This window comes from Oncorhynchus mykiss, chromosome 2, assembly GCF_013265735.2.
Source record: "Oncorhynchus mykiss isolate Arlee chromosome 2, USDA_OmykA_1.1, whole genome shotgun sequence".
Taxonomy (NCBI): Eukaryota; Metazoa; Chordata; class Actinopteri; order Salmoniformes; family Salmonidae; genus Oncorhynchus; species Oncorhynchus mykiss.
The window spans coordinates 93,885,295-93,903,888 of record NC_048566.1 but is presented as its reverse complement, the minus strand read 5'-3'; the positions used below and the strand labels follow the sequence as shown (position 1 = coordinate 93,903,888).

The window sequence follows — 18,594 nt, the reverse complement described above, 5'->3', positions numbered from 1 at the left end:
ACTACAGTATGTACTGACTCACTGTGTATCACTATGTAGACTACAGTATGTACTGACTCAATGTGTATCACTATGTAGACTACTGTATGTACTGACTCACTATGTAGACTACAGTATGTACTGGCTCACTATGTAGACTACAGTATGTACTGACTCACTATGTAGACTACAGTATGTACTGACTCAATGTGTATCACTATGTAGACTACAGTATGTACTGACTCACTATGTAGACTACAGTGTGTACTGACTCACTATGTATCACTATGTAGACTACAGTATGTACTGACTCACTGTGTAGACTACACTATGTACTGACTCAATGTGTATCACTATGTAGACTACAGTATGTACTGACTCACTATGTAGACTACAGTATGTACTGACTCACTATGTAGACTACAGTGTGTACTGACTCACTATGTATCACTATGTAGACTACAGTATGTACTGACTCACTATGTATCACTATGTAGACTACAGTATGTACTGACTCACTGTGTAGACTACAGTATGTAATGACTCACTATGTAGACTACTGTATGTACTGACTCACTGTGTATCACTATGTAGACTACAGTATGTACTGACTCACTATGTAGACTACAGTGTGTACTGGCTCACTATGTAGACTACAGTATATACTGACTCACTATGTAGACTACAGTATGTACTGACTCACTGTGTATCACTATGTAGACTACACTATGTACTGACTCACTATGTAGACTACAGTATGTACTGCCTCAATGTGTATCACTATGTAGACTACAGTATGTACTGACTCAATGTGTATCACTATGTAGACTACAGTATGCACTGACTCACTATGTAGACTACAGTATGTACTGACTCACTATGTATCACTATGTAGACTACAGTATGTACTGACTCAATATGTATCACTATGTAGACTACACTATGTACTGACTCAATGTGTATCACTATGTAGACTAGACAATGTACTGACTCACTATGTAGACTACAGTATGTACTGACTCACTATGTAGACTACGTTATGCACTGACTCACTATGTATCACTCTGTAGACTACAGTATGTACTGACTCACTATGTAGACTACAGTATGTACTGACTCAATGTGTATCATTATGTAGACTACACTATGTACTGACTCACTATGTAGACGATACCATGTACTGACTCACTATGTAGACTACAGTATGTACTGACTCAATGTGTATCATTATGTAGACTACACTATGTACTGACTCACTATGTAGACGATACCATGTACTGACTCACTATGTAGACTACACTATGTACTGACTCACTATGTAGACTACGTTATGTACTGACTCACTATGTATCACTATGTAGACGGCGTTATGCACTGACTCACTATGTATCACTATGTAGACTACAGTATGTACTGAACCACTGTGTAGACTACAGTATGTACTGACTCACTATGTATCACTATGTAGACTACACCATGTACTGACTCACTATGTAGACTGCACTATGTAGACTACACTATGTACTGACTCTCTATGTAGACTACAGTGTGTACTGACTCACTATGTAGACTACAGTATCTACTGACTCACTATGTAGACTACAGTGTGTACTGACTCAATGTGTATCACTATGTAGACTATACTATGTAGACTACAGTATGTACTGACTCACTGTGTAGACTACGGTGTGTACTGACTCACTGTGTATCACTATGTAGACTACAATTTGTACTCACTCCTGTGGAATCACTATGTAGACTACAGTATGTACTAGAGGTCAACCGATTATTATTTTTCAACGCCGATACCGATTATTGGAGGACCAAAACAGCCGATACCGATCACTCGGCTGATTTTTTTAAATGTATTTGTAATAATGACAATTACAACAATACTGAATGAACCTTATTTTAACTTAATATAATACATCAATAAAATCAATTTAGCCTCAAATAAATAATGAAACATGTTCAATTTGGTTTAAATAATGCAAAAACAAAGTGTTGGAGAAGAAAGTAAAAGTGCAATATGTGCCATGTAAAAAAGCTAACGTTAAGGTCCTTGCTCAGAACATGGTTCCTTTTAACATGAGTCTTCAATGTTCCCAGTGAATACGTTTTTGGCTTGTAGTTATTATAGGAATTATGGCGTGTCAACTATTTCTTTCTATACCATTTGTATTTCATAGACCTTTGACTATTGGATGTTCTTATAAGCACTTTAGTATTGCAAGCCTAATTTCTGGAGTTGATATGCTTGAAGTCATAAACAGCGCTGTGCTTCAAACATTGCTAAGAGCTGATGTTGAACGCAGTGAAGTGCTGTTTGAATGAATCATACCACCGCTCAGTCAGACCGATCTATCAAATATCAAATCATAGACTTAATTATAGTAAACACACTGAAATACGAGCCTTAGGTCATTAATATGTTCAAATCCGGAAACTATAATTTTGAAAACAAAACATTTATTCTTTCAGTGAAATATGGAACCGTTCCGTATTTTATCGAATGGGTGCCAACCCTAAGTCTAAATATTGCTGTTACGTTGCACATCCTTCAATGTTATGTCATTATTGTGTACAATTCTAGCAAATTAATTACGGTCTTTGCTAGGAAGCAATCCTGTCTTCATACAGTTCGCAACGAGCCAGACGGCCCAAACCGCTGCATATACCCTGACTCTGCTTGAACGAGAGAGAAGTGACACAATTTCTCTAGTTAATATTGCCTGCTAACATGCATTTATTTTAACTAAATATGCAGGTTTAAAAATATATACTTCTCTGTATTGATTTTAAGGAAGGAATTGATGTTTATGGTTGGGTACATTTGTGCAACGATTGTGCTTTTTTCGCGAATGTGCTTTTGTTAAATCATCATCTGTTTGGCGAAGTTCAAGTAGGCTGTGATTCGATGATAAATTAACAGGCACCACTTTGATTATATGCAATACAGGACAAGCTAGTTAACCTAGTAATGTCATCAACCATGTGTAGTTAACTAGTGATTATGTAAAGATTGATTGTTTTTTATAAGATAAGTTTAATGCTAGCTAGCAACTTACCTTGGCTTCTTGCAGCCACAAGGTCCTTTTGATGCTGCACTCGTGTAACAAGTGGTCAGCCTGCCACGCAGTCTCCTCATGGATTGCAATGTAATCGTGCCTCTACACCTGCATTGCTTGCTGTTTGGGGTTTTAGGCTGGGTTTCTGTACAGCACTTTGATATATCAGCTGATGTAAGAAGGGCTTTATAAATACATTTGATTTGATAATCGACCATAATCGGCATCCAAAAAGGCAGATTACCAATTGTTATGAAAATCAGCCATGCCGATTAATTGGTCGACCTCTACTACAGAGGGTAGTGCGTACGGCCCAGTACATCACCGGGGCTAAGCTTCCTGCCATCCAGGACCTCTATACCAGGCGGTGTCAGAGTAAGGCCCTAAAATTGTTCCAAGACTCCAGCCACCCTAGTCATAGACTGTTTTCTCTGCTACCGCACGGCAAGCGCTACCAGAGAGCCAAGTCTAGGTCCAAGAGGCTTCTAAAACAGCTTCTACCCCCAAGCCATAAGACTCCTGAACAGCTAATCAAATGGCTACCCAGACTATTTGCATTGCCCCCCCCCCCCCCCCCCCCCCCTTCTACGCTGCTGCTACTCTCTGTTATTATCTATGCACTCTACCTACATGTACATATTACCTCAAGTACCTCAACACCGGTGCCCCCGCACATTGACTCTGTACCGGTACCCCCTGTATATAGCCTCGCTATTGTTATTTACTGCTGCTGCCAGACGCCGCCGATGGGTTGATGTTGGTCTCTGATGCTGGATTTGTCTGGTGGAGACGTGTGTGTGTGTGTGTGTGTGTGTGTGTGTGTGTGTGTTTGTGTGTGTGTGTGTGTGTGCGTGCGTGCGTGCATGTGTGTGTGTGTGTCTGGTGGAGACTAGACTGTTGGTAGTGAGATGGGTATCTCCTTTGACATCATTATCTGTTCACTTCCTGATGATGCCTCTCTCTAATATCACACAGTATGGGGACAGGAAGACAATCCTAATGGCAATATGGGGACCTGCACTATTGGATAGAAAGCGAGAGAGTGATAGAGCTAGATAGATAGATAGATAGATAGATAGATAGATAGATAGATAGATAGATGTGAGAGTGCAGCAGTGTGTCTGATTGGAACCCATACAGCAGCAGTATACAGTATGTGTCTCAGAGGAAAGGTCCTAGACTCTCAACAAAACCCCATCTGCCTCTAGTGAAGCAGAATAGTGTGTAAAACATCCCTTAACCTACTTTAGTGTGATTCTATTTAAACTGCAGAAATCAGAAGGATGGTGATTTGACACCGTTTGTGCATCCCAAATGGCTCTTTATTCCCTATATAGTGCACTACCTTCGACCAGAGCCCTGTATAGTGCACTACCTTCGACCAGAGCCCTGTATAGTGCACTACCGTCGACCAGAGCCCTGTATAGTGCACTACCTTCGACCAGAGCCCTGTATAGTGCACTACCTTCGACCAGAGCCCTGTAAGGTGCACTACTTTCTACCAGAGCCCTGTATAGTGCACTACCGTCGACCAGAGCCCTGTATAGTGCACTACCTTCGACCAGAGCCCTGTATAGTGCACTACTTTAAACCAGAGCCCTGTATAGTGCACTACCTTCGACCAGAGCCCTGTATAGTGCACTACTTTCGACCAGAGCCCTGTATAGTGCACTACTTTAAACCAGAGCCCTGTATAGTGCACTACCTTCGACCAGAGCCCTGTATAGTGCACTACCTTCAACCAGAGCCCTGTATAGTGCACTACTTTCGACCAGAGCCCTGTATAGTGCACTACTTTAAACCAGAGCCCTGTATAGTGCACTACCTTCGACCAGAGCCCTGTATAGTGCACTACCTTCGACCAGAGCCCTGTGTAGTGCTCTACTTTCGACCAGAGCCCTGTATAGTGCACTACTTTAAACCAGAGCCCTGTATAGTGCACTACCTTCTACCAGAGCCCTGTATAGTGCACTACTTTCGGGTGACATTTTGGACACAGACAGTGTACAGCTTGGTTGGTGCAACTCAGGCTGTGTAGGTTTTATTTTAGAAATAGACCCATATTGTTTGCTGTTGGAAGATTACACTGTTATTTAAAATAGTAATCTGATAATCAGGATGTTCAACTCCCACATTTCTGTTTATCTTCAATATGGTGCAAGGGAGGTGTTTTTCATATTTTTCATGTGTTACAATACCTGCGCCCAAGATATATTTCATATCAGCTTTTCAGCTCTCCAAGTTTTCCATATGATGTAGGTGATTAAATTGATATTGTATCACCATGCATACATACACACTGTGGTGTTGGATAACCCTGGTCTGACATGATGTCATCTATTTTCACAGTGCTCTTTTAGCATCTACCTTTACACATACTGTATTCCTGTGTGAGTCAGACTTGCGCTGTAGTGGAAGGTGTTCTAACAATACACCTACACATTATGGTGAGCCGTGGGTCCAACACTGTGACTGTGACTGGGCCAGAAACAGCTAGTGGACGGATGTTGACTCAGGTCTCATAGGCCTGGGCCCAGCCAGAGCTAATTGCTCATTGCTATTCTGAACACACACTGTTTTTAAAGAGGGGGGGTGGCACTGAGGCCATGTGTCAGCAGTGAATAGAGACAGCCTAAGAACAGGGCTCTCTCTCTATTGCTTAAAAATCTGTCCTTTCCTCGTCTCCGTCCCTTAATCTGCCTTCTCCTCATTCCCTTAATCTGCCCTTTCCTCATCTCCTTCCCTAAATCTGTATTGATTAGGAAAGACATGAAAGTTGAAAACAATCTGGTGGACACTCATGATGGAAACCAAGCCTAGCTATCAATGACTAGCCTAAAATTGGAATTCGACTTGGAATTTCAGTTTACTTCCTGTCTGAATTGCCTGAGTTGAAATTGAACTGACCCCGACCCTGGTGTTGAACTGAGGAGGATTTGTGGTTCAATGTCTCAAAGAGACTGTACAAGATGAGAGGAAGGTCATCATGGTGATGGATCCACATGACTATACATCTTTCCACTTCAGAGGGTTTTGGTCAGGCATTCAGTAGTCAATACAAACACAAGGCAGTCTTTGTTTTGTTCACTTCAGAGCCTTGGGGAGGAAGACAGTTGTTCTTTTACTATTTTGTCACAAAATAAAATACTGTAACAACAACCTCAGACACTGGTCTTAAAAAATAAAATAAAAACTAGGCCAGACAAGAACCCAAGTCCACAAAGTGGAACCTCTTAGGAGATCTACTAATGTGATCTGAAGAGCTTGTTAGAACTTGTTTTTGTTATTATTTATTTATTGGTGTAATTTTCTCCATATTTAACCCCTTATGGGAGTAACACTGACTGTGATTTATTGAGTTGGAGTTGGTTTAATTAATAGTTAAAGAGGTTCAGATGTGAATTGAGATTTAATAGAGAGAAAACAACTCAGCTTGATGCCCGTTTTAGAGATGTCCATTATAATATCTATCACCCTCCCTGCTGCCGGTGGTCCTGTGGTATCCTAGACAGACCCACCACCCCCTCCCATCCTACTGTCTGATCTAATTCTACTGATCAAAGAAGATCTTGATTCCTCCCTTATGGTTAGAGATCACTTTATTTCCCCTTAGGCTTGTCAAAGAATAATCTGCAACCCAGTTGCCGTGGTGTCTGTTTGTTGTGTTGCTGCTGCTGTGTGGCTGGGTTGTGGAAAATCACCATATCACTTTAGCTATGAAGGCGTTGGGAGACCAGAGTCCCTGTTTGGTTCCTCCTATAGTTTCTAAGAATCATCTGAGATCCAGCTGCTTGAAAAATGTAGGATAAATACAACGTTAAAAGTGGTTCCTTCAAATCCTGCTGTTCCTCACACCTCCACTAGTTCCTTCAAATCCTGCTGTTCCTCAACCCTCCACTGGTTCCTTCAACCCTGCTGTTCCTCAACCCTCCACTGGTTCCTTCAACCCTGCTGTTCCTCAACCCTCCACTGGTTCCTTCAGTCCTGCTGTTCCTCAACCCTCCACTGGTTCCTTCAAACCTGCTGTTCCTCAACCCTCCACTGGTTCCTTCAACCCTGCTGTTCCTCAACTCTCCACTGGTTCCTTCAGTCCTGCTGTTCCTCAACCCTCCACTGGTTCCTTCAAGCCTGCTGTTCCTCAACCCTCCACTGGTTCCTTCAACCCTGCTGTTCCTCAACCCTCCACTGGTCCCTTCAACCCTGCTGTTCCTCAACCCTCCACTGGTTCCTTCCAACTGCTGCTCCTCAACCCTCCACTGGTTCCTTCCGTCCTGCTGTTCCTCAACTCTCCACTGGTTCCTTCAAACCTGCTGTTCCTTTCTTTTTCTCCTCCTTTCCCATTATCCTGTTGCTGCCTTCTGTCTGCCTGCTCCTGGCCTAGCCTGGTCTGTGTGTGTGTGGTTGTGTGTGGTTGTGTGTGGTTGTGCGTGTGGTTGTGTATGTATGTGTGTGTATGAATATATGTATGTATGTATGTATGCATGTATGTGTGTGGTTTCAGTGAATGTGTGTGTGTGGTTTTGTGTGTACGTGTTTGTGTGTCTGTGTCTGCTCCCAGACTGTTTTTGTGCGACTGTGTATTTCTTCTCCCGGCCTTGTCTGGCCTATCTGTAAGTGACTGTGTGTAAGTGACTGTGTGACAGGACCACCAAATGAGACCAGCCCAACCGGAGCGTCTACAGGTTCCCCCTGGGATGGCAATCTGGCACAGGACAGGAAATCAACAGCAGGAAATCACAAAACAGAGAGCAAGGTCACAATCAGATCCAGTCTACTGGAACAATCAGATCCAGCCTACTGGAACAATCAGATCCAGCCTACTGGAACAATCAGATCCAGCCTACAGAACAATCAGATCCAGCCTACTGGAACAATCAGATCCAGCCTACTGGAACAATCAGATGCAGTCTACAGAACAATCAGATCCAGCCTACTGGAACAATCAGATCCAGCCTACAGAACAATCAGATCCAGCCTACTGGAACAATCAGATCCAGCCTACAGAGCAATCAGATCCAGCCTACTGGAACAATCAGATGCAATCTACAGAACAATCAGATCCAGCCTACTGGAATAATCAGATCCAGCCTACTGGAACTATCAGATACCGCCTTCTGGAACAATCAGATCCAGCCTACTGGAACAATCAGATCCAGTCTACAGAACAATCAGATCCAGCCTACAGAATAATGAGATCCAGCCCACTGGAACGATCAGATCCAGCCCACAGAGCAATCAGATCCAGCCTACTGGAACAATCAAATGCAATCTAAAGAACAATCAGATCCAGCCTACTGGAATAATCAGATCCAGCCTACTGGAACAATCAGATCCAGCCTACTGGAACAATCATATCCTGCCTACTGGAACAATCAGATCCAGTCTACTGGAACAATCAGATCCAGCCTACTGGAACAATCAGATCCAGCCAACAGAACAATCAGATCCAGCCTACTGGAACAATCAGATCCAGTCTACAGAACAATCAGATCCAGCCTACTGGAACAATCAGATCCAGTCTACAGAGCAATCAGATCCAGTCTACTGGAACAATCAGATCCAGCCTAATGGAACAATCAGATGCAGTATACAGAACAATCAGATCCAGTCTACTGGAACAATCAGATCCAGCCTACTGGAACAATCAGATCCAGTCTACAGAACAATCAGATCCAGCCTACTGGAATAATCAGATCCAGCCTACTGGAATAATCAGATCCAGCCTACAGAACAATCAGATCCAGCCTACTGGAACAATCAGATCCAGTCTACTGGAACAATCAGATCCAGCCTACTGGAATTATCAGATCCAGCTTACTGTAACAATCAGATCCAGCCTACTGGAACAATCAGATCCAGCCTACTGGAACAATCAGATCCAGCCTACTGGAACAATCAGATCCAGCCTACAAAACAATCAGATCCAGTCTACTGGAACACTCAGATCCAGGCTACTGGAACAATCAGATCCAGTCTACAGAACAATCAGATCCAGCCTACAAAACAATCAGATCCAGTCTACTGGAACAATCAGATCCAGGCTACTGGAACAATCAGATCCAGTCTACAGAACAATCAGATTCAGCCTACTGGAACAATCAGATCCAGTCTAATGGAACAATCAGATGCAGTCTACAGAACAATCAGATCCAGCCTACTGGTACAATCAGTTCCAGCCTAATGGAACAATCAGATCCAGCCTAATGAAACAATCAGATCCAGCCTACTGGAACAATCAGATCCAGCCAACAGAACAATCAGATCCAGCCTACTGGAACAATCAGATCCAGTCTACAGAACAATCAGATGCAGTCTACAGAACAATCAGATCCAGCCTACTGGAACAATCAGATCCAGTCTACAGAACAATCAGATGCAGTCTACAGAACAATCAGATCCAGCCTACTGGAACAATCAGATCCAGTCTACTGGAACAATCAGATCGAGCCTACTGGAACAATCAGATGCAGTCTACAGAACAATCAGATGCAGTCTACAGAACAATCAGATCCAGCCTACTGGAACAATCAGATCCAGTCTACTGGAACAATCAGATCGAGCCTACTGGAACAATCGGTATCTGTCACGGTATCTGTCATGGTATCTGACACGGTATCTGACTCGGTATCTGTCATGTTATCTGACACGGTATCTGACTCGGTATCTGTCATGTTATCTGACACGGTATCTGACACGGCATCTGTCATGGTATCTGACACGGTATCTGACACGTATCTGACACGGTATCTGACACGGTATCTGTCATGGTATCTGACACGGTATCTGTCATGGTATCTGACATGGTATCTGTCACGGTATCTGACACGGTATCTGTCACGGTATCTGACACGGTATCTGACACGGTATCTGTCATGGTATTTGACACGGTATCTGACACGGTATCTGTCATGGTATCTGACACGGTATCTGTCACGTTATCTGACTCTGTATCTGTCACGGTATCTGTCACGGTATCTGTCACGGTATCTGACACGGTATCTGTCATGGTATCTGACACGGTATCTGACACGGTATCTGTCACGTTATCTGACTCTGTATCTGTCACGGTATCTGTCATGGTATCTGTCATGGTATCTGACACGATATCTGACACGGTATCTGTCATGGTATCTGTCATGGTATCTGTCATGGTTTCTGACACGGTATCTGTCATGGTAACTGACACGGTATCTGTCACGGTATCTGTCACGGTATCTGTCATGGTATCTGTCATGGTATCTGTCATGGTATCTGACTCTGTATCTGTCACGGTATCTGACACGGTATCTGTCACGGTATCTGTCACGGTATCTGTCATGGTATCTGACACGGTATCTGTCAAGGTCTTGAATTTCTAATAAATAGTTGTTTTGAGATGGCCATCGCTCATGTCACAAAGCCATCTCTGTCCCCACCGACTGAAAAGTGTATTGTTGTGCCTGGGCTGTGCCAGTCACAGAGTTAGGTCTTCTGGTTAGCCTGCTAGCTACTGTGATGTGATGTGTGTGTGTGTGTGTGTGTGTGTGTGTGTGTGTGTGTGTGTGTGTGTATACAGTAGATCTTGGAGTGACATGCCTCATTCCTCACGACTCATGGAGTGTCTGGAAGGGGGAAAGGACCACTCTGCTGCGGGGATGTCACTCCAAGATCTACTGTATACACACACACACATCACTGTCCTCATCTCCTCTTTACAATCCAGCCGACTGGCACTTACTGCCATCACACACGCGCAAACACACACACACACACGCGCGCACTGCGTCTTCCAGCCTGACAAAGCACAAGAAACAAAGGCAAATCGGGCAGCAGTGCTCCCTCCGTGCAGGGTAGAAAAGACCTGGGTCAGACTGACTGACTGACTGACTGACTGACTGACTGACTGACTCAGTGGAAATGAACAGATTGGATTGCAGTCATACAGCCATGTGCCTCTTCTCGTCACTATCTCACCTGCTGGCATATTCAAGTAGCGTCCTTCTGGCAGATTACGAGTAAAAGTTTAAGGAGAGATGCCGCTCATTTTAAGATTTAATGGAAAGTATTTTGTAGGGAAGAAAGCCTCTTCCTGCTTTATAGTTCTGAACATAATGGTCAGTGTAGGTATCATTATTTTCAGTTTTCTCTCCCTGTGTGCAGCTGTGTGTGTTTGGCACGCGTGTGTTCCTGTATGTGTGTGTGCGTGCGTCCACGCCTGCATATGTCTCTCTCTCTCTCTCTCTCTCAGATCTGTTGTTATTATGTGGAGCAGTAGAAGAGACACACAGGGTAACTGGGTCCAGGCCCTGTGTGTGTGTGTGTGTGTGTGTGTGTGTGTGTGTGTGTGTGTGTGTGTGTGTGTGTTAGGGGACGTGTCCAGACTCTGACCTTGTTTGCTAATTAAGTGTCAGACCTATTTTTCCACTTGAGAAAATAAAACATATCTTAGAGATCGCCAGAAGGAAGCATCTCGTTACTCAACCCTCTCAGCCTGACTGTGTGTGTGTGTATGTGTGTGTGTTTGTGTGTGTGTGTGTGTGTGTGTGTGTGTGTGTGTGTGTGTGTGTGTGTGTGTGTGTGTGTGTGTGTGTGTGTGTGTGTGTGTGTGTGTGTGTGTACTCACATCATTAAGTAAATATGACCATATGAAGGTTATTCCACATACACCATTCCTCTAAAACAACACATTGGCTATTTCATATCACAGTACAGTACACAGTTATTTCAATTCTTCTTTAGCCATATTTACAGTTGTTGCATCGCATTTAGCAGAAGGCTTTACATTGTAAGTGTGTTGTTCACCCAGCATGAACATTGTCCTATTTAACCACTAGCCTCCCATGCGGTTAACCATACACAACACGGCCCAGTGTTTTTCAAAAGACCTATTCTACTGTACACTCTAGAAAAGCACAGTAAATAAAGAAATGAACTGTCAATTCTTTAGCCATTGTGCTCAATTCTGTGAGTCCCCCCCCCCCCCCCTCCCAGATATGTTATATGTAGGCTATGTCATAGATCTGTCAGTCTAATGTCAACCGCAACCTATATATGGGGACCACGGTCAGAGAGGCAGACAGGCCACAACACACTATAGATACCCTCAGTAATGACCTCAGAGTAGGAAATGCAGCACGTATACCACAGACAACAGAGAGTTCAGGGCCAGTGGGAACCAATGATGTGGTACAGTGTATTGCTAGACTCTATAGTGGAAACCAATGGGGACGGGATTTCTAGGTTAGTGGGATGCTGAGGAGAACCCCTGGGGTTAAATGTTGTGGTTGTTTATGTTTTGTGTGCAATGTTACGGTGTTGTAGTGACAGACTGGCAACAGGACTCACTATAGTAGTGTAGTGACAGACTGGCATCAGGACTCACTATTGTAGTGTAGTGACAGACTGGCAACAGGACTCACTATAGTAGTGTAGTGACAGACTGGCATCAGGGCTCACTATAGTAGTGTAGTGACAGACAGACAACAGGACTCACTATAGTAGTGTAGTGACAGACTGGCATCAGGACTCACTATAGTAGTGTAGTGACAGACTGGCAACAGGACTCACTATAGTAGTGTAGTGACAGACTGGCAACAGGACTCACTATAGTAGTGTAGTGACAGACTGGCATCAGGACTCACTATAGTAGTGTAGTGACAGACTGGCAACAGGACTCACTATAATAGTGTAGTGACAGACTGGCATCAGGGCTCACTATAGTAGTGTAGTGACAGACAGACAACAGGACTCACTATAGTAGTGTAGTGACAGACTGGCATCAGGACTCACTATAGTAGTGTAGTGACAGACTGGCAACAGGACTCACTATAGTAGTGTAGTGACAGACTGGCATCAGGACTCACAATAGTAGTGTAGTGACAGACTGGCATCAGGACTCACTATAGTAGTGTAGTGACAGACTGGCAACAGGACTCACTATAGTAGTGTAGTGACAGACTGGCAGCTGCTCTGGCTGGTTATGCTGTTTTAACATCAGAGATGAAATGGAGCCTGCTCTATGAGACAGTCTTGTCGGTACAGTCTTGTCTATATCTCCATCACCTCTCACTCTCTTTATTCCTCTCTGTTTTCCTCCTCTGATCTATCCATTCCTCTGATCTCTCCATTCCTCTGATCTCTCCATTCCTCTGATCGCTCAATTCCTCTCGCCTCTTCCTTCTTGAGCTATCTCTCCCCACCTCTCTTGTCAAACCCCCTCCCTCTCTCCCTCTCTCTCTCTCTCTCTCTGAGAGCTCTGTGATTTGTTGACGGCTGCTCGGTGTGTGCGTGTGTGTGTGTGTGTGTGTGTGTGTGTGTGTGTGTGTGTGTGTGTGTGTGTGTGTGTGAGGGGGGGTGATGGACTCCACAGTGAGACGGGGGGGGGGGGGGGCATTGTTCGTAGCAACTCTCCACCGGGCTTAGTAAGTAGAGGGATATTGTCCTGGCCACACAGACGGGACCGGCTCCCATTCTGACAGACAGAGGAGCAGTCGGGGGTGTCGGTGTGAGGCCTCAGGGGTGTGTGAGGTAGGTGGGACGGCTGGCTTGGTGTGTGTGTGTGTCTGGTGAGGTGGGATGAGATGAAAGAAGGCTAGTGGAGGGTATGGTAGGTGAGATGGCTGGCTGGATGCCTCTCTCTCTGTTTGGGAGGAAGGTTGGCTCTGTTGGGAAGATGAACCCTAACTGATCGACACTGACTATACCGATAACTTATCAAAGGCATTTTGCTGATGTGGTTCATTACAATAATGAACAATCAATGAAATAAGTTTGCTAATTGATGGTAGTACAACCATCAAACTAGTAGTAGTAGTTTAAAGGATAATAAAATAACTGTGGTGCAGATTAATATTATAAACTAATCGTTCTATTTATCGTTATCACATTAATTCAGGTCATTTATTGCGGTATGGATTTATATCCATATGGTCCAGTTCTAGTCTGTGTGCTCCAGTCTACTGGCTCCAGTCTACTGGCTTCAGCCTACTGGCTTCAGTCCACTGGCTCCAGCCTACTGGCTTCAGTCTACTGGCTTCAGTCTACTGGCTTTAGTCTACTGGCTTCAGTACAGCTCTAGCCTACTGGCTTCAGTCTACTGGCTTCAGTACAGCTCCAGTCTACTGGCTTCAGTCTACTGGCTCTAGCCTACTGGCTTCAGCCTACTGGCTTCAGTCTACTGGCTTCAGTCTACTGGCTTCAGTACAGCTCCAGCCTACTGGCTTCAGTCTACTGGCTCCAGCCTACTGGCTTCAGTCTACTGGCTTCAGTACAGCTCCAGTCTACTGGCTTCAGTCTACTGGCTCCAGCCTACTGGCTTCAGCCTACTGGCTTCAGTCTACTGGCTTCAGTCTTCTTGCTCCAGCCTACTGGCTTCAGTCTACTGGCTTCAGTCTACTGGCTTCAGTACAGCTTCAGTCTACTGGCTTCAGTACAGCTCCAGCCTACTGGCTTCAGTCTACTGGCTTCAGCCAGCCCACTGGCTTCAGTCTATTGGCTTCTGTTTACTGGCATCAATCTACTGGCTTCAGTCTACTGGCTTCAGTCTACTGGCTTCAGTACAGCTCCAGCCTGCTGGTTTCTGTCTATTGGCTTCAGTCTACTGGCTTCCATCTACTGGCTTCAGTTTACTGGCTTCAGTCTACTGGCTTCAGTCTGCTGGCTTCAGCCTACTGGCTTTAGTCTACTGGCTCCAGCCTACTGACTTCAGTCTACTGGTTTCAGTACAGCTCGAGCCTACTGGCTTCCATACAGCTCCAGCCTGCTGGCTTCAGTACAGCTCCAGCCTACTGGTTTCAGTACATCTCCAGCTTACTGGTTTCAGTACAGCTCCAGCCTGCTGGCTTCAGTCTACTGGCTTCAGTACACCTCCAGTCTACTGGCTTCAGTCTACTGACTTCAGTACAGCTCCAGCCTGCTGGCTTCAGTCTACTGGCTTCAGTATACTGGCTTCAGTATAGCTCCAGCCTACTGGCTTCAGTACAGCTCCAGCCTACTGGCTTCAGTCTACTGGCTTCAGTACAATTCCAGCCTACTGGTTTCAGTACAGCTCCAGCCTACTGGCTTCAGTCTACTGGCTTCAGTACAGCTTCAGTCTACTGGCTTCAGTCTACTGACTTCAGTACAGCTCCAGCCTGCTGGCTTCAGTCTACTGGCTTCAGTACAGCTCCAGTCTACTGGCTTCAGTCTACTGACTTCAGTACAGCTCCAGCCTGCTGGCTTCAGTCTACTGGCTTCAGTATACTGGCTTCAGTACAGCTCCAGCCTACTGGCTTCAGTCTACTGGCTTCAGTACAATTCCAGCCTACTGGTTTCAGTACAGCTCCAGCCTACTGGCTTCAGTCTACTGGCTTCAGTACAGCTTCAGTCTACTGGCTTCTTTTTACTGGCTTCATTCTACTGGCTTCAGTCTACTGGCTTCAGTACAGCGCCAGCCTACTGGCTTCAGTCTACTGGCTTCAGTGTACTGGCTTCAGTACAGCTCCAACCTGCGGCTTCAGTCCACTGGCTTCAGCCTACTGGCTTCAGTATAGCTCCAGCCTATTGGCTTCTGTCTACTGGCTTCAGTCTACTGGCTACACCCTACTGGCTTCAGTTTACTGGCTTCAGTCTACTGGCTTCAGTCTGCTGGCTTCAGTACAGCTCCAGCCTACTGGTTTCAGTCTACTGACTTCAGTTTACTGGCTTCGGTCTACTGACTTCAGTACAGCTCCAGCCTGCTGGCTTCAGTCTGCTGGCTTCAGTACAGCTTCAGTCTACTGGCTTCAGTCTACTGACTTCAATACAGCTCCAGCCTGCTGGCTTCAGTCTACTGAAGAAAGAACAAATTCTTATTTTCAATGACGGCCAAGGAACAGGGTTAACTGCCTTGTTCAGGGGCAGAACGACAGGTTCCAGGTTTTGTGTAAGTCCTCTCTCTATATATACTCAATGTTCATCCATGTGCTGTAACTATTAACAGTCAGAGTATTCATAGCCATAGAGGGTTGAATGTATTGCCCACTAAGGGTGATGTATTTTCAATCCAGGTTTAAAATGTCAACTGTAGAAAGGATTTTTCCACCTCAGAGGGTCCAGAAGCACTGCCACAGAAGCACCGTATGGGAAGCACTGTATAGGCTACGTCCCAAATGGCCCCCTATTCCCTATTTAGTGCACTCCTTTGGACCACTGCCCAACGGGCTCTGGTACAATGTAGTGCACTATATATGGAATAGGGGGCCATTTGGGACGTAGACATGATGTGTTGTTCTGTAGTGACATTTTATAATGAATCTGTATGCATGAATCAAGCGCTGTTATTTGATTAGCCATGTATGAATAGCAGCTGGCAGGGAAATGCTTCTCCTTTGGGACCCTTGGGTTAGGCAGGTTCTTCTATTCCGTTCTCTCTCTGCTCCTTGAGATATCCATGAAAAAACAGCCACATGCTACTAGGTCATATTAATGTTCTTATAGAAGAACATACCTCTATTCAAGTAAAGAACTGTGAATATTATTCATCGTTGATGAGAATAATAAACGTTACTGTACGACCCTGAATGTTCTAGTCTGGATTTCACAGGTTGTCTTTTGTATACCAGCGTCGGTTTATTTGAGTTTTTTAATATTATTCAGAATATTATGAATGGGTGTTTGTTCGGTGTCTCCGAGCAGCCACTAATCCAATTATAACATAATCTGTTACCTCTAGCATCAAAAGACACATTTAAATAATGCACACAGATGGCAATTCATTATCCCACCAGACAAACTGGTTTGGCAGCAAAAGATCCCAGTGGTCAAATCTTGGCAATCATGGATAACGTTCCTGCTTTTGGCTTAAGCATAATTCAAGGCTCTTGTCTGAGAGCTGAGGCCCAATGGTTTATTATCCATAAACAGCTACTCAATTACCCAGGTTTGAATTAAAGTTAAGTACCTGCATGTATACACTCGGATGAATTGGCCTGATTGTCTTAACGGTTGGAGGGAAGTGTTTTGGTCAATGTGGTTTCTGACTTGATACAGATGTCAGATCATAATTTGATCACCCTGTTGCAGGATAACTTTCCTTCTATGCAGACCATTTTAAACTTGTATTGTATTTGAGGTTTAAAAAGGGTTCTGAAGTTCAGACTTGATTTTCCCTTACGGAAAATGTATCAACCCCTACAAAAATGTCCATGAAAACCTCTTAAATTGAACTACATGTAGTCCAAAATATAATCTACCCTGAAAGTAATTATTTATCATGAGAGGACTGTAAACAAAAACTAGCAACACTCTAAGAAAGGTTAAAATCTCACCTTTTTGGTAAAACATTTGTATAAATTGCTTAGGTGTACCCACTTCTGAGGACACAAGCTCAGGTACACAGTACAGATATGATGACAAAACTGTATGAATAAGGCTTAAAATGACTTAATATGCTTTCTAAACATCCTATAATCAAATTATAAGATTTCATCTTCCTTATAACTGTAAAATACATGTTTGTATGTTTTGTTAATATTTTCTAAAGGTCTCTCTTGATCAAACCATATGTCCCGACCGCTGTGAATGTCACACAGAGCTCTAGCTTGGCTTCCTGAACTTGCTAGGAACTCGCCCTTTCATCTCATGTCAATATTGTCCATCTATGATAAACAGAAAGTGTTTTTGGTTTAACATCTATGAATTATTTATATTAATGGCTATAAATCTATCTCTGAATGTGCTATAGTGCTGAAAGGATTGCAGGCACGTGCTTTGTCATTGGCTGTGATTTATGGTTCAGCCAGGAGTTGATGGACAGTCAGAAGAGTGAATGAAATGGTAGTAGGTACATCCCAGCTTCAAGTGGTTTTAGATTTCACATCCTACGTCACACAGGCACAAGAAAAGATACTACTGTTTCTGTGGGAACCGGGGCTATTGCTCAATGCAATCCATTTCGATCTCCAGCCCCTCTGTAGTTCTGTGTTGACATCCCCTGTGGAGAGTCTCCAGCCCCTCTGTAGTTCTGTGTTGACATCCCCTGTAGAGAGTCTCCAGCCCCTCTGTAGTTCTGTGTTGACATCCCCTGTAGAGAGTCTCCAGCCCCTCTGTAGTTCTGTGTTGACATCCCCTGTGGAGAGTCTCCAGCCCCTCTGTAGTTCTGTGTTGACATCCCCTGTGGAGAGTCTCCAGCCCCTCTGTAGTTCTGTGTTGACATCCCCTGTGGAGAGTCTCCAGCCCCTCTGTAGTTCTGTGTTGACATCCCCTGTGGAGAGTCTCCAGCCCCTCTGTAGTTCTGTGTTGACATCCCCTGTGGAGAGTCTCCAGCCCCTCTGTAGTTCTGTGTTGACATCCCCTGTAGAGAGGCTCCAGCCCCTCTGTAGTTCTGTGTTGACATCCCCTGTGGAGCGTCTCCAGCCCCTCTGTAGTTCTGTGTTGACATCCCCTGTGGAGAGTCTCCAGCCCCTCTGTAGTTCTGTGTTGACATCCTCTGTGGAGAGTCTCCAGCCCCTCTGTAGTTCTGTGTTGACATCCCCTGTGGAGAGTCTCCAGCCCCTCTGTAGTTCTGTGTTGACATCCCCTGTAGAGAGGCTCCAGCCCCTCTGTAGTTCTG

At 44.5% G+C, this 18,594-nt stretch overlaps 1 protein-coding gene across 2 annotated transcripts in view; it reads left to right on the top strand.

Moving 5' to 3' along the window:
• Nucleotides 1-18,594, top strand: part of LOC110502409 (contactin-1a) — a 165,526-nt gene that overhangs the window by 21,280 nt on the left and 125,652 nt on the right. Inside the window, exon 1 of one of the 2 annotated variants that reach the window (XM_036959302.1) lies at nucleotides 13,456-13,553. The exons of the other annotated variant lie outside the window; for it this stretch is intronic. The gene's annotated coding sequence lies outside the window, so the exon portion shown is untranslated. Of the gene's footprint in view, nucleotides 1-13,455; nucleotides 13,554-18,594 lie in introns of those variants that run through there. 2 annotated transcript variants of the gene reach the window in all.